Consider the following 23,133-nt stretch of genomic DNA (forward strand, 5'->3'; position numbering starts at 1 on the left):
TGGCTGGGAGTTGAAGACCAACAAAATCAGATGGGAAAATAAGGCTGTCCATGTTTAACAGTGAGTAATTGACCATTGGAACATTTTAGCAAGGGTTGTGGTGAACTCTCCATTGCTGACCATTTTTAAATCAGGATTGGATTTTTTTTTCTAAAAAAGATCTGCTCTACGAGTTATTTTTGGGACGTTCTCTGGCCTGTGACACACAGATCAGACTTGAGGATCACAATGGTTCCTTCTGGTCTTGGAGTCTGAGAGAATCTCAACTTTCATTTGTAGGAGGAGGAGAAAAGCTTGTAAATGTGGTGATCCCTAACAGCACAAACATTAGAAAGTAAATACAAGTATGCAGCATATATTATTTTTAAAAATATTGTGATTTTTAAATAGGGATGTCAACATGTAGACAACTACATGATTAACCAATAAACGTGGGCTTATTTGTTAATCTCGTCAACTACACACGCTTCCCCCGCCCTTCCTGCTGCCTCTGTATCAAGTAGGGGAAATGGGAGCTGGTGTTCATGAGGAGCTGGCTTAAAAGCTGGTTCCCCACAAGCACCAGACCTGCCCTCCCATGCCTGCATTGTTGCCTCTTATAGAAAAGCAGCATCATGGAGCGGGCGGGGGGAGCAAGCAGGAGCCAATACCAATGGAAAGTTGGTTTTCAAGCAGGCTCCCTGCGCATGCCGTCTGTGTGGATCTGCCTGCCCCTCTGCTGCCTCCTACAGAGGCAACTGAGTGGGGAGGCAGGAGCTGGTGATGGAGGAAGCCAGTTTAAAAGCCAGTTCCCCCCAACATTGGCTCTATGGTGCAGCCTTACCCTCCTCCCCCAGCGCTGCTGCCTCTATCAAAGTCAGCTGCAATGGGGGCAGGGGAGGCTTCTGCCTAGAAGCCTCTGTCCATGGCAGCCCGGGCTTACCACAGACAGAAGCTGCTCCATGGCAGCAGCACTTGTCTGCAGGAGAGATCCGAGCTCTCTGCAGACTAAGACTGCTCTGGCATCCCATGGAGCATTGTCTGTCCGTGGGGTGCTCAGAATCTCCCCAGACAGGGGTTGCTGCCACCCTGTCTGCTTCCTCTGTATCCAAGAGTGGCAGCAGCAGTGCGGGGTAGCAGGGTGCTCCCTGGGAGAGGGGCTGGGAGCACACTGGCTGCCTGCCCCACTCCCGGGGACTATGCAATAGTCATGTAACCACTAAAATGTCATATGGTTACACAACCATTCAATTACTTGCTGTTCAACATCCCTAATTTTAAGCCAATTTCTTAATGGGGGGGGGGGGTATGGGGGCTGCCTCCTGATTTAGCACTTGGCAATGGCAATATAGTAGCAGCTAAAAAGGGATATGAATCCAGCTCCCAGTCTTGGCCATTGATACAAGTAGTCCAGAGTCTGTGCCTACAAGTCATTTGAAGGATTCCCTTGTGCCCCAGAGAATTTGCCAGTCTTGTTACGGCCCTTTTACAGAGACGGCTGCAGCGAGTAGTGGGGGGACATCAAGGTGGGAAACTTTAGACACCCCCAAATAAGTTTAGCTTTGGTTGTCTTTTAATTAGTTCTTTGCAACAACGTTGGTCACAAAAGTAGGGATGAGCCTGCAGCACAAAATTCCGCCACTAGCTCTCCTATATGCTCTCTCCAACTTGCATTTGAAGGAGGCATAGGATGGAAACCTATGTAGGAAAATATTCCTTCTGATGCCTAGATTCCCATGGTCAGTATCTCAGACTGTTCATGTTGGAGACTCCTAAAACAATCTCTTCAACAGACTCAACCCAATGTAAGCCACTTTGTCCGTGTTTCTTGTCACTTCTTTGGGACAGGGACTGGCTTTTCGTTTGCCATGTGTAACACTGAGCACATGTTGGTGCTGAGCAAGTAACAAACAATAATGGTACAAATGCCCCCAAATGGGCACCTCCCCTGTGTTAGCCACAAGTTTTAATCATTTTAGGTCCAATTTGAAACTGAAAACTAGGATGGTTTCTGTGCCATGTCCACTTGTAAAATACAAAGCACAATACTTTAAGAGGGTGCGATAATAAATTGTTCCCACAAGTGACAAACATGTTTTAACTCAGTGAAGCTTTTTGTAGATATCCATATGCAGAAAAAGTACAAGTCTTTTGCCCTTCATATTACAGTGACCTCATTGTGTTAAATTACAGCAAACATTCACTGTTTACTGCACAGCTTGACATGCCTATAAACTATTCACAGCACTGTGCACAAACTTGTGATATTTAAATCTTTGTGCTACCCTTGCCACTTCCTCTCTTCCAGGGCCAAATGCATGTTTAGGATGGGGAGAGCTGAGCCACAACTGTCCCACAATCCTCTATCCACATTACCCATTTTTCCATTGGGTTGCCTGAAAGTACAAGGGGATTGCAATGTTAACAGCTGTGAAGCAGATGCAGGCAGTCTCAGTCACATGACCTGATGCATGCGTTTAGTACTGGCCTCTCTCAGGATTTCTCAGCTGCTTTGGGCTGTTGAACATAAATGAAGGCAACAGTAACAAGGACAGAATCTAAAAGGAAGATTTGCTGTTTGAAGATTTAAGTTTAAAGTCTTGAAAGGCTAATTATAATAACAATTATTAACATGCGGTATTAATGATGGAAGTATGCTCTTATGGTTACAATAGGGCAGAGGCGTAGTAAGGGTGTTATGCACCCGGGGGCAAAAGCAAAATTTGCACACACCCCCTGCCACCACGTGACAGGGCCCTGAACCTGGTGCACAGCTGAGCCCCACCCTAGGAGGAGGGGGGGAGCTTGTACCACATCTTCCCCCAGCCTGTTCAGTTTGCAGCGGGCACTATTCTGCTGTTGAAGAGGGAGGAGGGTGGGGCTAGGAGTATAGAGGCAAGGAGGAGGCTTCAGCAGGTGGTGGTGGGCAGAGGAGGAGCCAGCAAGCTGAGGTATGATGGGGGAGTAGAGGGGCAATTACCCCCCCACCTCCTTTGCTACATCAGTGAATGTAGCACTCAGAAATAGCACTCAGAAAAAACTTTTAAATAAAAAGCACTCAGAAAAAACTTTTAAACAAAACTAATACACGAGACTCACCCTCACTTTCTTGAAGACACTTGAAGCAAGAAGTAGCCTAAGGCTGAGGATACCCTGCAAGCGTGGCTTTCTGTCTGCCATGAGGACTTTTTCCTTCAGGCTGCCATGAGATTCTATCCTTGAGTAAAGGAGAGAGGTCTCTCTCAGCTGCTCTTCCAAATTTCACACAAGCCATTCAACTGAAGCCATAGATATCAAGATTCAAGTCCAGCCTCACCTTTGGCAGATTACCTCACCAGATATTCATAATCACAACATCTGAACATGTAGAATACTTTTAGTTAAGAAAGCCATGTTTAATCCCAAGTCTCTGCTATGACTGGGAGATGTGGGTGACCTATAGGAAACACCAGCATTTTCTTTGGAAAATCCACAACAAAACGTGGGGAGATCGATCATCTCAGTAATGCCAACTCCTTTAGAATTTAGGCCCTGATTATGCAGCACCAGCTGAGGTACAGCGAGCACTGTGTGCACGTCTGATATATTTTTACCAGAACTGCTACATGCCCAACTTGTCAAAGGAGAAAGGAAACAGGGAGGACAAAAGAATGGTTTAGAGCAGTGTTTCTCAACCTTTTTTTTTATAAAGTACCCCTTTAAAAAAAATTATAAGCACCCCCAGTACCTACAGTTTTCAGACACATACAATTTTTTCTACCATTGCAACATATTTGTTTAAACAACTTCATCATATCCCCATCACTCCTTACAAGATACACTGCCCATGGAGGTCAATGTACAGGTACTGAGAAATGTATATGTCAATACCATGATGGCAATGTGTATATTATGTAAATAATACTGAATAATAATTGCCAAATGAGACCACTTCCCAACCTGCTTACAAAGGGCCTGATACAATTTAAATTATAAGCTAGGATTGAGACCAAAACAATCTGTTGATATGACCCAAAAAGATCCAGATAACATTTAGTCACCCTTCAAACATATAAGGGACCAATCAGTAAAAGTAAAATCATATTTGTCCTTTTTACGTGTATTCACTTTTTTTTTATTGTACCCCTTTGGTATATATGGTTGTGCCAATTTTCTTCCACAATTTGATCAGAGGAAGTGGGTCTGGCCTACGAAAGCTCATCACCTAATAAACCATCTTGTTAGTCTTTAAAGTGCTACATTGTCCTGTCTTTTGTTTCAGCTAGACCAGACTAACACGGCTGCATCTCTTACAAATATTGATGTGAAAGATGTGACCCTTGCACGTACAGCAGAAAGTGATGGGCACTCTTTGTCAGATGCTGCCTGTTCCAGGCAGAATAGTGATAGAAATGTAGCCGTGTTAGTCTGGGGTAGTTGAAGCAAATATGTTTTCTTGTGTTATATCCTACATAACTTCATGCCCCCAGCATTGATGTGGTAAACCTTCCTGGTGTTATGGCTATGAATCATTTACAGCACACCCAGATGCAATATAAATGCTCAAGGATTTGAACTTGAGACCTTCACCAAAGCTAACTCGACACTGACACTTTACAGAAATGTAACTTTCTGAAAAAAACATCCCCATCCAAGCACAGCAATTACAGCCCTGTAAAGCACCAGTGTGAACCAGGCTACAGCACTCGTGCCATGGCCACACTTTTGGGTGCACCTAGACAATAACCTTCTGTCGCAATAAGCTATGCAAATTGAGCTACACAAATTGCATAGCTTATTCCGAGTCTCAGTCGAAAGAGCTTATTTTGAAATGTGGCACTGTCTACACAGTGCCAAATTTCAAAATAAGGCACTATTCCGACAAATCCCTTAACCCTCGTGGAACAAAGGTTACAGGAATGCTGGAATAACACACCTGCTATTTCAGGAAATCGCGGACACTTTTAAAGACGTGATGTTGCTATTTCGGGATACTTCCAGTATCCCGAAATAGCAACGTAGTCTAGATGTACAGTTTAAAGCCCTGTTGCAGCTGCGCTTTCAACTTTTAGTGGCTGGTTTTAGGAGGTCAGGTCAGTCATTTGGCCCAAATGTCCAAGCCTTTCATTTTTGGAAAAGGGCAGTTTTGGTTCTACCAGATCTTATTATTAGTGCAAGTAGTAAGTGACAAGATATTCCAATATTAGGAGCTTTGCCTTACATATACAGCTAGCTATACCAACCTCCTCCCCCACCAAAAAAGTCTCCCAATTTGTAACACTTGGTATTTGGCCACCCTGGCAAGTGTCACTACTTCAGATCAGAGATACAAAATCAATAAAGAAAAAACATTCCAACAAGATCCACCAGAGGCCGTCATTGTACTCTGCAATCACGTCTCCATCACTGGATTGGTTTGTCTCCCAGGCACTGTCATCACTGTGGTTTGTTTGCTTTCTTTTCAGTGTTGTCATTGCTTGGCATATGGACCATTACAAATAGAGGTGTGGCAGGGCAGTGCTTGATGCACATGGGGATAGAAGGGAAATGGGTGGCTACATGTCACCTGTTTTCTTCTCTAATCTAAAGGCTGGGCTGTCTCTAACTTGTGCTGGATTATAATGGCTGCCAAGAGATTGCTGGAACACTTTGTACTCCATCCTTGCCCTGAAAGGTAGCATTAAGTTCCTGCCGAAGCAGTGCAAAGAGGACTAAAGGAATGGGCTAAGAATCTGGGCTTAGCACTTTAGCTTTCCTGAGACTGTCATTCTCCTTAACTAGCACATAATGATATTCTCCTACCTTTTGGCACAGGCCCGCCATAATTCTTACCTGAATTCTATTGGGATGTCAAATACACCATTGTTTTTAGTTTGTGCAGGGGCCCTATGGAGATTGTGAACTGTCTGCACATGCACCAAAAGGCTGTGGGGGAAAGGAATGTGCATTAAAGTCCATAAAAATATTTTTGTGCTGCAGTTTCAGAGCACAGGTCCTTGTGTGCCTATTTCATAATGTAGCAATATGTGCAGTGCCTTTAGTGTTTTGGTTACTTGGCTCTGTGAGAATTAAGCTGTGCTTTTATTAATTAAAAAAAATCAAAGGAAGAGTCACAAGGGGAATTAAAAATATTTCAATTGCTACTTTTCCTCTTTCAAATGGTTAAATAAATGACTAACAATGGGGAAAGAGCTTCTGAAGGGTAGCCGAGTTAGCCTGTAACTGGAAAAACTTAAGAAACAATGGATAGTCTAACAGTACCTTAAAGAGTAACAAAACACGTATATCATGAGCTTTTGTGGGTACAACCCACTTTTTCAGATGAATGAAGTACAGTATTACGATCCTCAAAGCAAACCAGAAATGATTTTCTACAAAAAAAAGTTTTTAACAAGTTCTAAGGGCCTGATGCCTGCGATTTTTGTAGATTAAACTATAGGTTAAAATGTGGCTGCTCATTAAAAAAAATAATTACATCTGGCATCTTTGGAGAGCCATATCTTTTGGCTTTACGGTGATGAACTTGATTTTGCTCTTTGGTGATCCTTAGCAATGGAAAGTGAGGGTTGGCGTGTTCTGCCATAGAGCTTTGACTGAGGTGATGAGCTTAAGGGAGCTGCCTGAATCATAATGAAATTTGTGTGAGCAGGCATGCTCATGTACATGCAGCAATGCCCTCTGCTGTTTGGAAAACATTAGAGACCACCATGTGTCTACAGTGTCTCTATTGGCCTAACGAATGTTGCACTCCCATTAGCTCATCAGGTAGGAGATCCACAGTCAGGAAGAAACTTAAATGAGGAAACTGCTTAAACACCCAACATTAGCCACTGTGAGAGTCACGATACTAGACTAGATGGATCCCTGTTCTGTTTCTCTGTACCTTACATTATGTTCTATATACAAAGGTTGGCACATTTTTAAGAGACTGTGCAACAGTTTGGCAAGATAATGCCTAGCAGATTATCTTCTGGTTCAAGTATTGCTTCATTTAAATCCCTAAATATAGAGGGGCTACTTGTACAGTAGAACCTCAGAGTTATGAGCGCCAGAATTATGAACTGGCCAGTCAACCACATACTTCATTTGGAGCCAGAACTATGCAATCAGGCAGCCACAGAGACCCAAAAAGCAATACAGTACAGCAGGGCTACTCAACATGTGGCCCATGGTCCATTTGTTTGTGGTCCACAGTGCAGTTTGGGTTTACACAGGGCTCGTGGGTGGGAGCTAAAACAAAAAAGTAATCACTATGATGTTCTTCTGTTGATATATATTTTAGTAGTTAAATTCCTAGACTGTCATTGCTCATTAAAAGTGCTGTCATCTGGGTGGAAATTGGGTAAATATTGGGTTTTATTAATATCAGCAGAACTGACTTAAATGGGGCCTGTGTTTTGTGTAGTCTTTTCCAGGGCTGGCCTGACCATGAGGCGAACTGAGGTGGCTGCCTCAGGTGCCAGACTGTGGGGGGACGCCACTAGGACCCAGGGTATGTCTACACTACCCCGCTAGTTCGAACTAGCGGGGTAATGTAGGCATACCGCACTTGCAAATGAAGCCCGGGATTTGAATTTCCCGGGCTTCATTTGCATAAGCCGGGCGCCGCCATTTTTAAATCCCGGCTGGTTCGAACCCTGTGCCGCGCGGCTACACGCGGCACGAACTAGGTAGTTTGGACTAGGCTTCCTAGTTCGAACTACCGTTACTCCTCGGGGAATGAGGAGTAATGTTAGTTAGAACTAGGAAGCCTAGTCCGAACTACCTAGTTCGTGCCGCGTGTAGCTGCGCGGCACGGGGTTCGAACCAGCCGGGATTTAAAAATGGCGGCGCCCGGCTTATGCAAATGAAGCCCGGGAAATTCAAATCCCGGGCTTCATTTGCAAGTGCCGTATGCCTACATTACCCCGCTAGTTCAAACTAGCGGGGTAGTGTAGACATATCCCCAGAGTGTAAAAAATTGTGTCTGCTGCTGGTGCATTTGTAGTCTCTCTGCTCTAGATGCACAGAGATGGTGGAGTGCTGTGCTGGAGGAAGGAGGGCAGAACTGAGACCTTTCAAAGTTTTGGCCCAAGCGAGGGGACATGAGGGTGTCATTTGAACTCCCCCCTCAGGCGCAAAAATGTTGTGGTCCGGTCCTGGTCTTTTTTTAATCTTTGTATTCATGCCCGTCAGTGTGAAAGAATTTATTTGCATATATATTTGCATGCATGTACAACCATACTTAAGTTGCAGCCCTCAGCACGTGCTGTGAGTACAATTGTGGCCCCAGGGGCTTCCAAAGTTGAGTAGCCCTGCAGTACAGTATTGTATTAAATGTAAACTAAAAATATAAAGGGAAAGCAGCATTGAAAGTTTACTATACAGAAGAACAAAGACAGGATATTATACCAGTCTGACCCAGTAAGTAGGAATAAGTAGGATCTTGAAAGTAGGAATAAGGGATCTTCCGGAAAAGGGTTTATTTTCCGCAAGATCCCGTCTAGACTGGTGCGTTTCTCCGGCAAAACCCCAAGCCGGAAAAAAGCGGCAGCCATGTTCATGCAAATGCCGTGGGGGATATTTAAATCCCCCGCGGCATTTGCAATTCCGAAGTGTCTTATTAGCATCCCTTTTACGGAAAAGGGTGCCAATGTAGACACAGCCGTAGTGGAGGACATGTGGCATGCTAATGACTTCACTGTGACCATCCTTATGGGGCCCAGTGCCAAAAGAATTCATAATAAGATATTCAGACACAATAAAATGCTTTTCTTTGTCTAGAAAGAGTCGATCACATGCAAATGATGAGCCATCTTTCAAATAAAAAAAGGAAAGGAAATGTAGATTGGCTCTCAGGAAGCTTAAACACTGGGCTCTATTAGAATGCAAACTTATCTCCCTGAAAAAGTGAAAGATGCCTCATTGTGCGAATCCCTAAAAACTGGACTGAACAAAATACAGAAAACTTACTGCAGGGAACTACGCTTGCAGAGTTGAGGCTGGAGAGAGATTACTGATGCATCAAGTAATAGATCTTAATTAATTTCTTTGAATCTATTCTTTCTTTATTTGGAAATCACAGTAGCAAGGTACATAATTTGTATCTTCACTGCTAGTTACACTGAGCTTCCTAGTGGTTTATTCTTTCAAACTGCACCTGTGTCTGTCATGGCATGCAAACCATACACAATAATAAATGTTGGAGTAATTGCTTTCTCTTATGTTTAAAAACAAAGAAACATGCACGCTTCTTGCAAGCTGAAAAGGTCCATTAGGCACCACAATAGCACTCGTCAATCAACCAGTGCCCTATGGTACATTTATTTATGGTGGTCACCAATGCACTAAACAGACATCTAAGCAGTGTCCTTCTGAGCTTCTGCAGTGGTGTCTTAACTTCCCTTTAACACTCTCAGAAAACTCTATCCCTCTAGGCTTTTCAGAATACTTCATTAGATGGCTCCTGCTCACTCTACAGCATTTTGGGGGTATTGGCCTGGCGGGCAGGGTAATAGAGTTCAGCTTACACCTCCCTGTGCTAGCCGGGACTAGCACAATGGAAGTAACCTGCTCAGCTCTGGAAATAGGAAGCATCCTATCTCACTCTCCAGGCATTCCTTTGAGTTGCTGCTCAGATCTATGCCTTGGCTGGGAGGAGGATCACTATTACCCTGATCTGTTAAAGGCTGCAACAAAACCTCAAAATTGCTTCTTATGCAGAGATCTTAGATGTAAGACAAGGACCGGATTTTTAGAATTGGTTGGGTGCAACAATAATCTGCATCTACATTTGTCACATTGCACAAGCAACCCACATTAATCCTATGTGAATATTATCATTTCATAAATACGTTATGTGCCCTTAAAGTGAGGCAGAGTGACCACCCACTGACCTGGGGGGTGGAAAGAAGGGAGCCCCACCCCACCCCACCCCACCATCTTGCTGGAAGTCAGAAGGAGGGATCAAAAGTATAAAAGGCAGCCCAGGAACTCAGTGAGGAGCCAGACATCTGCCCTGAGCTTGGAAGTTGCTGTGGACCTAAAAGAAGCTGAGGACTGGCCAGTACCACTTGATCATGACCCAGAAGAGCTGCTAACCCTGACCGCGAGTCCCGCCTCCAGAGGACATGCTATGGAGCCAGGTATGCAAGGACATGCCTTGCTTTTCTTCCCATTCCCCTGACGATAAGGGAGCGAGGGGAAAGTACTTGGATTCCGTGAATTATTCTTCTGCCCCTTCCCTTCATCAGCCAGGAGTGAGAGGCAGGCATAGAATCCAAGTACTTTTCCCTTACTCCCTTATCGTCAGGGGAATGGGAAGAAAAGCAAGCTGCATCCCAATGCACACGGCTGCTGCCCCGTCATGCTCTCTCAAAATGGCACCCTTGCATGTATGCCTGAACGGGGAGCTAGAAAGTAACCCAGGGACAGCCCACCTTTACTCAGAGCCTGGGAGTGAATCAGGATCCCCACTAACCCAGTGGATGCAGTGGAGCAGGTGGGCCTGTGTCCCTCTTGCCACCTCAATCTATGGGTAGCAGTCTCCCCCTGCTTCTCTAGGCAAAACACCTTCGCTGGTTGTCGCTCCGCCTGAGGGAGGAGATCCAACTGTTGCCCCAGCCTGAGGGAGGGCATGGGCCTATTGGCTTAAAGACTTGGCCTGACCATAGGCCTAAGCCCCTGAATTATCGCTGCGGCTGGTTTCCTATCCACAATTGAGCAGGTGTGTGTAGTGAGGCGGAGTAGCCACCCACTGACCCGGAGGGGGAGGAATTTCTCCCTGAGCGCTGGTGTGCGGAGTCCCCACCTCCTGGTTGGGCAACAGAGCCGTTATCAGAATGCGAGTGCTGTTGTGGTAAATGCTACATGCAGCATTTGGATCTCATTTTTGGAAACAACTTCATTTTAAAAAATGCACCCAACCATCTGACTGGTCTTTGGCTTGTTCATTTCAATATCCACAGGTCTGGGCCCAAATTCTATCCTGTTCCCAAGTCTTCCCATGAAAGCTGAAGCTCACCCTGAACTAGTCGGGTTCCAACACAATTGAAAGTGTGTCTTGGAACTCACGTGCCTTTTCTGTAGAAAGGCATTTGTGTAAGAAGCTTAAGGTGAGCCGAGGAGGAGTCTTGCAAGGTGACATTATGGCTAACAAAGAAATGTTCTGCATGGTTTAACTTCCAAAATCAGATACAGTGTTCCTGGAAATGCCTGTGGTTTCAGTAGTCATGCAGGATAATTCTTCAGGCAGGCAGATTGGAGCCATAAAGAATTTTATTGACACTTAGCCACTGATTCAAACTACCCAACGCATGGAGGAAGAGATCTGTTCCTTCATTCTCCCACAGGTCTGCAACTGCTGCCCATAAATCAATAGAGTCATCAAATGGATAGAAAGCCAAATTCATGTCTGGTGTAAATTCACTGGCTTCAGTAGGTGGTGGGGGAATTCAGTACCATACAAAGTTGCCAGACAAAGTTGGTTGGTGCTTGGCAGGATTGTGTCTTTTTGTGCCAAGGTCTGAACAGATCATAAAGACTGAACTTCCCTCTCTGCTCTACAAGTCATCCCTTCAGCTTGGGGTTGAGTCACATTGACTGGGTGGGGACAACAGGAAGCTTGCCTTTTTTGTACTTGTCCTGTAGATAAGTTGAACACTTTAATTACTCCTTGGCTGATAATCTTGTGCTTGTCATTTTTGCTTCCTGGGTGTTTATATTCCCAAGAGGGCAGAACTAAACTCATGTATAGTGAGAATGCCTAAAAATGTTGTTTTTTGCATGGAATAAATCTGACCAGTATCTTCTGGGACAGAATCACATTCACGTGGAGACAGATCACAAACTAAGGACTGGAGACAACACTTCGTTTAGACCCACTTCAAGCTTCTGCTTTGTCCTGTTATCAACCATTTGATCCAGTTGTAAAATTCTGACCCAGAATTGGGCTCAGGTTCCAAATCTCATTTTCAAATTTGGTAGGGGGCTGGTGAATGTGGGTGGGTGCAAAGGGGAGTCTTCAGATCCAGAGTTTGGATTTGAATTCATCTCTGCCACAAATATTTGAGAGCTATTTCCTAAATTGTTTTGTACCCCAATCACCTCTAAATATTGTTTTGAAGAACTAAAACTTGTGACTTGCTTTGATAGTACCAAGACGACTTCCTGGATTCATTGCTGAATTTCTGTCCAGAGAAAGAATACCATAAGCTATTGACTACCGAGGCCCTCAATCTGCCTTTGTGTGAGGGAAAAGTGGTAGGTCCTAGCACAGAGACATACCCAGTGTACTTCATACTCTCCAAATTAGGGATGTGAAGATTTAACCAGTTAACTGGTTAGCATCAACCTTAATGGGTGAAGCTTACTGGTTAAGGTTAGTCAGCGGGGCTGGAGCAGCTCCCCAACTACCATGGGCAGGGGGCTGTTCCAGCCCTACTGGGTGCCTGCCATGGTCAGGGGTTGCTCCAGCAAAGCCCCTGCCTGCACACCCTGGCCCACTGCAGGCAGAGGCTGCTGTGGCCAGGTTGGAGCAGCCCCTGCCTGTCACCAGGGCAGGAGCAAGCAAGGGGTCAGTTAGCTAATTAAATGTGAATTTACATCCCTACTCCAAACCATTGATTTGGCAGGACTAGATTAAGGCATAGAGGGATTAATTTAAGAACAGCATTGAACATATTGCATGGTGGAATTCCCACACCTTTGTGTACAATGAAACTGAGCCTACAACACCATGTACATTCTTTGAGGCAGGGACTGTCTCTTACAGGAGATTTGTACAACTTTTCACACAGCAAGGCTCCGATCAATGACTTTCTACCGCCTGTTTCTAAGTCAGTGCAGCCTAGTGGCCAGAGTCAGTTACAGTGGCATTTTCTCTCAGGGCAGCAAGGCCCAATGGGCAGTCAGTTATCATAGCAGCCCTTTCCCTGCCTACATGGGCTGTTGCAGTTGCTGTACTTCTGCACAAAGCAGGTCCTCCAGGCCTCTCTGGGCACCCGGCGCCATGGACCAACCAGGCTTTCCAGCTAAGGTACCAATAGTTCTTCAACAGGCACTTCCATCATAAGTCTTTCCTCCTCAGCCACCTCCCTGACTGAGATGCATTACTGCCTTTTATATTTGCTCCCCAGTTGGAGAATGTCCAACAGGCCCTTTGGGCTGAGGAGGTCCTAGAGTGGGATTAACCTGGGGCAAATGTGCCCTGTCACAAACACTAAAAAGTACAGTGAAGTCAAAGGCCTCATAAATCATTGGAGTTGGTGCATGTGAGTTCTTAGCCAGTTAACAAGAGGGGATCATAGAGACTAGATAGAAGACTCCTATTTGGTCATCTAGCTTATTCCTTCCTAGTGCAGCTATTTTTCATTACTTTGTCCATTCTAGACTTAAATGGCCTACACAATGTATCATTCGCTGCTTTCTTCAAGAGACTTTTCCATAGTTTAACAGATTGGGGAGCACTCACGACACAGTAAATAATCAAATGACCTTGCAATAAGCCACCCTTGGATTGATTTGCTGTACATGGTCTAGAATACATGATGATAGCAATTGCAACTCTGATCGCTGAGAACCCGATCACTTGCACACAAAGGCAGCTGCCATCAGTGAATGCTGGAAAGCACAGTTTGCCCAGCGTGGAATTCCAGAGATTGTAACTATAGAAAATTGACCTCACTTTGCCTATCAGGAATGGTCAGAGTTTGCTATATCGTAGGAATCTGATCACGCCATACCCCTCCCTCAGTATAGCCTGTGTAAAAGGGAATCTGCAGCCCAGGCTGCCGAGGAATGACTAAGGCTATGTCTACATTGGGAGGGTTTGGCGACAAAAGTGCTGTTGACATGCAAATATCGCCAAAAGTGGAAACTGGTCACACCAGTTTTTCTGCCTCCCATTGTCAGGATTTCATGGCCTCATTGCTAGCACCCTCAAGAGCAAAGCGGTGTGGGGAAGCAGAGCTGATCCCTGCACTTCTTGGGATTCCCTTGTAGCTCTGTAAGCTCTCTGCGCTGCAGAATGTCAAAGCAGCACAATCTTTCTAGCCCTCTCCCTGCTGCAGCAATCTGCCTCCTGCTGTCTTTCTAGTGCAAGACAGAACAGAAGCATTCCAATAATTTGTTCTTGGTTCCCCAAATGGAGCAGCTCACTCAACTGTCAGATACTTTCTAGAGCTTTGAAACGGGAGGTGCACGCGTGCTTTCAGGGCAGTAGAAATCATAAAACACTGAGCACAGTCATCAGGGCAGGCATTGTGGGATACTGGCAGAAGCCAGTTCTCTCAACGAAACAACAGAGTCCACACTGGCTCTTTGTCGACAATAAAGGGGGGGGAAGAGACAAAAGTCTCTCTCGGGGTGGAAGTTTTTTGTTGCCAAAACTGGGTGTTTTCCCCAACAAAAGTTGCACTGTAGTGTGCACACTCTGACTGCTTTGTGAACAAAAGGCAGTTTTTGGTGACAAAATGTGCCAGTGTAGACAAGACCAAAGAAAGGGTCTAGCATAGTGTTTCTTCATAACCAGTCTGTGGATGGACACTGGTCCCTGAGACCTCCCTGACTGTTTAGGAAAGCAACAAGCTGGTCACTGGTCTCCAAAAGATTGCAAAAAAAAAAAAAAACCCAAACTGGATTAGCAGAGAACCCTGCAAAGTAGTATTGGACTGGAGAGAAGCACTGACAGGAGAGAAGGACACCAATCCTTTATATCTCATTCATGTTCCATATAATAACTACTACAAACAGCAAACTAATTGAAACTTCATCCCCTGCCCTCTCATACTGTAGCCAGATATACTATAAAATAATGATACTAACCTGTTTTGAAAAGTACTGTGAGATCTACCCATGAAAAGTGCTGCAATAAGAGCTGGAGTTTATTATTAATAATATTGGATTGAGAGGGTGCAAAAGAATCTATTGGGCTTTGTAGTTGCTGTTATACTATAGGGCATGGGTTCCCAAACTGGGGGGCATGAAGAAATCCAGGGGGAGCCTGAGGCAACCCAGCTCCCCCTGTAAATCCCCCTGCCTCCTCCCAGGAGCGGCCTGAGGTGGGCTGTGGCAGCTGGCACCGCAGGCTAAACGTGCAATTGGCACCCCTGCCTGCACGGCTGTCAATGGAGTGACATCATCATCAGGCACCCCGGGCACCCCATTGAAGGCAGTGCGCTAGGCGACGGCCGAGTCGCCCTATAGTCACAGCATGCCCCTGCCCCACAACAAGAAAGAGCTTGGTTCATCCGTCTTCTCGACCAGATTGGCTGGGGCAGACTTCAAAATGGCCGCCTTAAAAGGGCAATGCCTGCTCTGCTCTTAAAGGGCAATTTTATTTTATTTTTTTTGCTCAACAAGTTTTGCTGCTATTTTGGGGGGGGGGGGAAGGCAGGTGTGAGGGTTTCTCAAAAATCAAAAAGGGGGCGTGATGCCGAAAAGTTTGGGAACCACTGCTATAGGGGATGTATTGTCAAGTGCGTATGCCTAAAGACTGTGGTGAGCAACCTGCAGCCCATGAACCACATGAAGCCCATTAAGGTTCTATGTATGGCCTGCAGAACATTTTGTTTACTATTGCCCTCCACTGGGTTTTCAGAGTCCATTGGTATCCATTTACGCAGTTTTTTTCTACCAGTATTACTGAAGTGACACATGTGTAAAGCAAGGGCATGTGAAGTGAGGTACATGCTGATTGTACACAATATCGACTCTAGAGCCATGTGCTCCCTCTGCATCCAAAGTGCTGCCACAGTTAATCAGCACACCCTGAAAATTCTAACTATGTAAGCGCAGTTAGCAACACTACCCTATCCCAGATGAGTGTTGGCCTACTGAGATGGAGGTCCACTCACGCAGCTCACTCACTAGCTTCGGTTGCCTAATACTATGTAAAGATATAGCTGTTGAGGAAAGCTGAGTTAGGATCACACTGAGCACAGTGGACAATTATATTGCTTCTAATCATGGACTACAGTGAGAAGTTATGTTGTAAAGCAGGAGAGAGATGAAAGAGAGAAGGAAGGGAGAATGCTGTTAGTGAAGGTGCAATATGTTGATGAAGTGTTAAGGGAGGATTAAATGACTGAGTTATTGAGTGATTAAAGAGCACTTTAGGGTGTGAATGAGAGTACTTTTATAATCACTGTTTAGCAACATTATTTCTTTCATAAGGTCCAAGCCTGAAGAACCAAATGATTGGTTATGAAAACTTCTATAACTTCCACTAATTACTGTGAGTTATTTTGACTGCAGTAAGCAAGTATTACTGGACCATTTGGCCACTGGTTACATAAACTTACTAATATTTAAAGTAACAGCGAAGGTCAAAAATTCTGAATGAATGCATAAAAGAGCAAGAACTATGAGTAACCGAGGGGTAGATTAGCTGACCTGTGTCTCTTCTAATCCTATGATTCTATGATAACAGATAAAACCTGCATTATTCTGTCATAGGCTTCAGTCCCACCCATTACAAGAGCCTCTCACCTCTCGAGGTGGGTATAATGCATGAGGTGATGAGATTATGTGGGAGACTCTAGGTAGGCTCAGGGGGGACATAAAGGAGGATGAGACAGACTCCTCAGTAGAGGGTGCTTGAGTTGAATGCTTTAGCTGGCATGGCCAGGTAGACTAGAACCCTGGGTAACTGGGCTCAGGAAACAGCTACAGCTGGTGATCAGTCCAAGGAGCAAGACGGGTTCCTCCTGAGGGAGTGAAAGTGAGACTTTTTTATTATAACCCAACTTTGCGAAGGAGGGTTGTGGATCAAGGGGAGTGAGGATCATGAATGACAGCCAGAGACTAGAGCAGGCAGAAGGCAAAGATGGCAGACCAGGCCTTGTGCCTTCTTTCCAGCTGTTCAGAGAGTGGGAAGAGAAAGTCCCTCAGGGAGGGGGCTGGGCCCAGTTGGAGTCTGGGTAGAAGACACTTTGAGTTTATTTGGACTCAAAGTAAAATCCTAGCAGCAGACTTTTGTTTTATACTTTTGGACTATGATGAGTTCCAAAGGGCCCCTGCACAAAAGAGGAAACAGGCAGTGGGCTGCAGTGCCATGCTCATTCATGGGGGCAGGCCGGGGAGCTAGGAAGGTAACAGTTACGATGACATTTTATAGGCAAGGGCCAAATCTTTAGGTGAGCTTTTCTTTCCAAGTAAGGACCTCAGGATATTGCTATGTGCTGTATATACACTGTGTTACACCCACTACTGGCCACATGTATAACAAGATGAGCTGCTTGTTTGAAGGCACAGCACTTAGCCCCTTGGTAGTATCCCTCTAGCATCTGTCTGGCCGTCTTCACTCTTTCACCTGTAGATTTTCCTGTACAGGAGGTGCTACAATATTGCCAATGCTCACGTTTTTATTGCTAGTCTTGTAATACTTGTTTTTTCTTAAAGCCCCACCTCTGTAATAAAATAATAATAATAATAAACCAAAACCTGCAAGCAAACCTTATCTTTTCTCTTAAAAAAATAAAGTTTCTAGTCCTTGTGGATACCAGGAAAAGCTTGAAAATGTGATCCAAGTGCACCCTAAAGGCTCAGAAACTAGAGGACCAATAAAAAGACCCTGAAGTATAGAACTGAACTCCCACCGACTGTGTCATTTTCCAGCCATGTTCCCTATTTTCTGGAAGGGAATTCTGTTCAAGAGTACTGAGTATCTCAAAACAGTACACACTGTTCAGTAATGCACAAAAGGAAATTGACTGCGATTGATTCATTTCCTTTTATATTAATCTCTTCTCTGAGCTTATTGCAAAATCTGACCAGGATTGTTCTCTCTGTAGCTAGCTTCCTCCAGATCTTGAGACAAAAGACAATTGAAACTTCCCTCTGCAGCAAGCTCTTTACACAAGAACCTAACCTGCTTTATATCAATTTAATTTTGCATTTCTTCTCTTTGGTATGGCAACCCAAGGACCTAAAACAACCCTGCCTGAGTTTGGGTCACAAATGAAAACTAGATTGGTGACCTCATTTTATTCCTTACTGGACATCTGGCCACATTGTTAAATCTTGGCTCAGTAGGAGCACAGGCTGCCAGAGGGGCTGATAGGACTGTACACAGGTGTTGTTAGAATATCTCAGGGAGATTATGATTATAATAACAGTTGATGTGGCATTAGCACATTTCCTAGGGCGGTTGCTAGAGCTAGCACCAGTTCCTCTCTTTCACAGACACTAACATACATACCATTAAAACACTAAGATTGTGTACAGCCTGCATCATTTGTATCATTAAGGTCCAGAGCTGTGTTTTTGTAGCTGCATAAACTTAATGAACATTTGTTTCCAATCACTATTGCTTCCTTTGATAGAGTCAGCTGTGTTGGCTGCTTTCTACCGAACAGTGTAATGGAGTCATTGGCTAATCCATGCCACTATACCCAGTTATTCAGAATCTGTGCACCGGCCTAAATTTTACTCTCCCACTGGTGCAATTTACATATAAATCTAAAACATGGGCAGTGACTGAGAACCTTACAGCAGAGTCCAGGAGGAAAAAAAAAACTAAGACCAGAAATCAAATAAAGCGTGATCCTCTATTACTCATGTTTGCTCTAAAATTTCAAATATGCATCTGTGTTGGCTCTGCTTATGGCAATTTGAGAAACATGATGTAAAAGTGTTTGAAGATGAGTCAAAGAAAATGATGCAGGCATGCACTCACACTCATGAAAATTATTGAATATGCTCTTTTATATACATGGTTAATGTGCTCCTGTGGGTGATCACCAAGCAGCGTACCTAATGCAAGAATTATTTCGGTAATGAACCTGGATATTGACTCTTCCCCAGGCATCAAGAGCCCCCTGTGCCAGTGGTATGGGCTGGGTTATGCTTGCTATACAGCCACTTTGAGCTAGCCTGCCCAGTGAAAAGAGCTGGAGTCCAGCAGTGAATTGGGCCCTTCAATTTGATTCCCCTTTCTGTTGTTTTATTACGTGATCTTAAGCATCTCATTAAACCTCTCTGTTCATCAGTAAAATAGGCATAACCTATACTTACCTCACAGGTAGGAAATGCAGATGAACCCGTTCAAGAAGCACTCTGAGGACCTCAGAGCCAGTGTACTATACCCCCGTGCCTACTTTACCTATATCACCAAGTCATTGCACAGTTTTATCCAGATGGCAGGGTCTACTTGATAGAGAGCTGTAGGGCTGAGGCTGTTGTGGATCAGGCTGGAAAGGAATTGACAAACCCTCTCCATTACAGGGGTGGGGACTTTGTTATAGAGATTATTGTAATTTGAGTACAATCTCTCCAGTCAGTGCTTAGCTTTCCCATCTCTCATTTAAAGAACTCCCTGAAAGTGTTTACAGCTGATCACTGTGTGCGTCAATGCAGGTGGGGCTATGTGAGAGAGACTAGTGATGTATGGGTCTGTCAGCTGTATACCTAACTGCCTATGCAGAAACATATTTTTCCCCACTTAGACTTCTGTCAAAGGAATATTTTCCCATATGTTATATGGAAAGGTTTATTCAGCTGTTACCACGCTATCTTGTTACTGTGTTTGTCCGTATGGGCTGGGCTGGGTCAGTGCTTTAATGGAACACTTCCATGAGACACAGAGGTGCTGCAAAAAATGGGGTTTCACTAGGTGGCACTCTATCCTATAAGTCAACAGTTTATTGCTGCACTTCCTGTCAGCTAGGTGAGGAATAAAATGAAGATGTGACTAATTTTACATGAGAAAAGGCATTAACCTAGATAGTTTAATCTAATTAAAGGTTGGGTACTTTTAGGATTTCTACCAATACCCTGTCCACCATGTCTTGTAGCTTCAGTTCTCATCATGTTCTCAACAGTCGCATAATGTTGTTGTTGTGTTGTAAAACAGCCAAAGTGTTCCAAACCCAAAGATGAGTGTGTTACTCCAGTGGTGAAATGATTTCTGTGGACTATGTAAGTATCTGATCACTAGAGCTCTGCAAATCCATGGATATCCACTTTATACTCACAGGCAACCGCATTTGTGAATGTGGATATCCGCAGCTCATTTTCTTGAATACGGATGTAGATATACATTTTGAATCTAGAACCCTTCAAAACTGCCGATATCCGCTATATATCCATGGGTATCTGTGTCCACGGATGTGTACATAGATATCTGTAGATCATTTTTGCAGATGTGGGTACAAATTTGGTATTCACACAGGGCTCTACTAATCAGTCTTTCTTGTCAGTTAAAATGACTCTTGCCATTTACTTAAATGGACACACGATCAGGCCTATATTTAGTTCAGTGCTCCAGAGTCCTTTAAGATAAAACCGGCTCTAGTAAGGCAATGATTTTTAGTGGTTAAAGGGATTAGAAGGCAGGAAATAGGTGTTGCTAACCTCAGCTCTGCTGCTAAATTGTCAGTTTGATAAGTCACACACTGCAAGGAAAACATGGCTCAAAAAGTTTAAATCAGGGCTGAATTTGGCCCTCTGTGCCATAGTTTCCCATTGTATAACAGGGGTTTATAATATGCACTCAACTCATAGCATCCAATCTGTGAGCAACTCAACAAACAAAATGAGTCCTTCTCTCTGCAAGGATAACTTCTATAGTTCATGCAATAGAATGGTGTGGTGGTGGGTTTGTGTGTGTCGCACTTATTTGCACAGGATCACATTTCACTGCAAAAGAGTATATCATGACAGAAACACTAGAAGGAGATGCTTTATGATAGCTGGAGGAGGAAATGTTAGAAATGTAACACAAACTGAAACTCACAACTAATGCTGAAGTTTACTAGGTGAAAGTTATTTCCTTCAAATAAAAATAAATCCAGGGCTTTAAGAAGCTGCCTACGTTCCTTTAACTTCAATAAAGAAGCATGGTATTATAACTAATTAGAATTCAGAGAGCAGCTGAATAAACTGGAAAAGGTCACACATGAGGGAGAAACATCAAGGTGAAACATAGGTGATAAAACTCACTAGAAGTACCTCCCTGGAATCAAAACAAAGCAGACCAGCGATCTCCCTTCCCAATCTGGAAAAAAGATGCAATTTCCCCACAAAAATATCACAATTTGATAGTCAATGCATAAATTGTACAGGGAAACAGAGGTGAAATCTGAGTCCTACTGCAGCCATTGTCAAGATTCTGACCAGGATTTCACCCCAGACCCTTTGAAGAACTTCCACACTATTTTCTCCTGCCCCTGAAAGCCCCTGTGGATCCCATATCCTAGTCTGAGAACTTCTAAATTAGAATGACCATTTCAGAAATTAAACTTATTGGGACAAAATGTGTGCATCCATTTCCATCCTCCCCCATCCCCATTCCAATTTTTCCTGTGGCAAAAGTTCCATTGACATCTATGAAACAAAAGGGAGTAAAAAACAAGTGAAAATTTTCAGAATATTGCCCATTGTAAGGGTAGCATGGTCTTCTGTGTGCAGTAAACCTGTACTTCCCCCTGCTTTTAAGCAGACCTGTCTTTTGAGAAAGATGTGTGTGCCATATGAGTGTGTGAAACATGAGATATGTCATCTGCCTGATGTGAATGCCCTTTGTGTAGCTCCAGTGGTGTAAAGGCTTAACACTGCTGGGAAATCCCAGACATAGGGAAAATCCTCAAGAGGTATAACATAAATATAGCCAGCTGTACATCATCCTCTGCCTGTCCAGCTAGCAGGGGGGCATACTGAGAGTCAGAGTATGCTTCATGCTTGTTGAGCCTGGACCAGAGGGACAAGCCTTTACACTACACAGGATTGTTTCAGAAAGCATAACTGGAGTAGCCTGTGGGTACTCTAATCTGTACTCCCCACAATTTGGGAGAATGGAAAGGTGCAGTCATGCCACCCCCTCACCTCTGATGGTCCAGCAGGTTTCTGGAGCACTTGCATTCCAAAGAGGACCCAGATTTATAAGAGAATTCTGAGATTTGAGTGTCACTGAGTAACAGCAAACAACTACTGTATGTTTTTTGACAGAGGAAAAGGCTTCCCTTCAGCTAGAAATGCATGGGCTTTTAAAAATTATCCCCTCCCTTGGGAATTTAAATCATTTGTTCAAGAGGGAGGAGAATGTTTGTTTTATGAGACTCAGCGAAGCTGGAGGAAATCTAAAACATAAAATGGGGGACAGCTTCTGAAATGTTCCAAAAAGCTAAAGTCCAGAGGAGTTCTCCAACTGTGCGGGATGGTAATTTAGGACTCTTCTATGTAGGTAAATCGTAATGTGTAACATCCACAGCCCACCTATTCTTCTGTGCCAGCTCTCTATGAGAAATACAGTGATATACAGTCTGTGCCGTCCTGACCTACTCGCTCAAGCTCAGAACTGAGGGGCTGGAGAGCTTCGGCAAGTCACGTTAAGTGACCGTGCCTCAGTTTCCCCACCGGCAAAGCGAGGAGGGTAACGGGCACCTCCCGAGGTGGGAGGCAGCACTGAGCTATGCAAACTGATGAAGGGGCTGGACGCCTTTTGCTGAACTCCCCTGTTCAGCTCTTGAATGCTCCATGCCTGCGAAATGCACCAACTTGGAGCCCCTTCCGCGCCCCCATCCAGGCTCCCCGCGACGCCCCCTCCTCCACGCGTGAACTGCTGCCGCCCAGGCTCCCTCCTCCCCTGGCCAGGGCCGCGCACCCATTGGCAGCCGCGAGCTCCTGGGCACCCAGCCCGTGCAATCAGAGCGGCCTCCCGCTTCACCCCCGCACCAGGAGGAGGAGGAACCTGGGGGGGGGGGGAGGTCAGACCCCCTCCCTCCCTCCCTCCGAGGGGGCGCATGCGCCGTGGTGCAGGACTTGCTCCTAGGACCAGCCGAGGGAGGGAGCCGCCGGGAGCCGCCGCCTGTTGCACCAGCGTCCCGTGCCGCCAGCCATTGTCCCCGTCCCCTGCTGCCGCTGCAGACGAAGCAGCCCCGCTCGCGGGGTGAGTGAGCGAGCGAGTTTGCAGGAGTTGGAGGAACTTGAGGGAAGTGCGGGCGGGGGGGTGGGTTTGCAGGGCTCCCCCCTCGGCAGAGCCCTCCAGTTACTGCCGAGCTGGAAGTCGGGGTGCCCCTCCTGCTGCAGTGCACGGGGGAGCCCTTCCAGCTGCCGCGCTGAGGGGTCGGGGCCCCCGGCTCGCTGCGGAGAAGCGGCGGGGGGTGCAGGGGCCCCTGTGGGGGCGAGGCGCCCCCCTCCGGCCGGGCTACGGGCAGCGCCTGCCTGCTCTCGGGGGCTGGAGTGGGGGGGAGTGAAGGG

At 45.2% G+C, this 23,133-nt stretch overlaps 1 protein-coding gene across 6 annotated transcripts in view; it reads left to right on the forward strand.

The window, feature by feature from the left end:
* The first annotated feature begins 22,676 nt into the window (after window positions 1-22,676).
* Window positions 22,677-23,133, forward strand: part of AKAP13 (A-kinase anchoring protein 13) — a 374,025-nt gene continuing 373,568 nt past the window's right edge. For all 6 annotated transcript variants that reach the window (XM_075897023.1, XM_075897024.1, XM_075897028.1 and 3 more), the window contains exon 1: window positions 22,677-22,822. The gene's annotated coding sequence lies outside the window, so the exon portion shown is untranslated. The remainder of the gene's footprint in view (window positions 22,823-23,133) is intronic.

The sequence above is a fragment of the Pelodiscus sinensis genome, chromosome 14, assembly GCF_049634645.1.
Source record: "Pelodiscus sinensis isolate JC-2024 chromosome 14, ASM4963464v1, whole genome shotgun sequence".
NCBI lineage: Eukaryota > Metazoa > Chordata > Testudines > Trionychidae > Pelodiscus > Pelodiscus sinensis.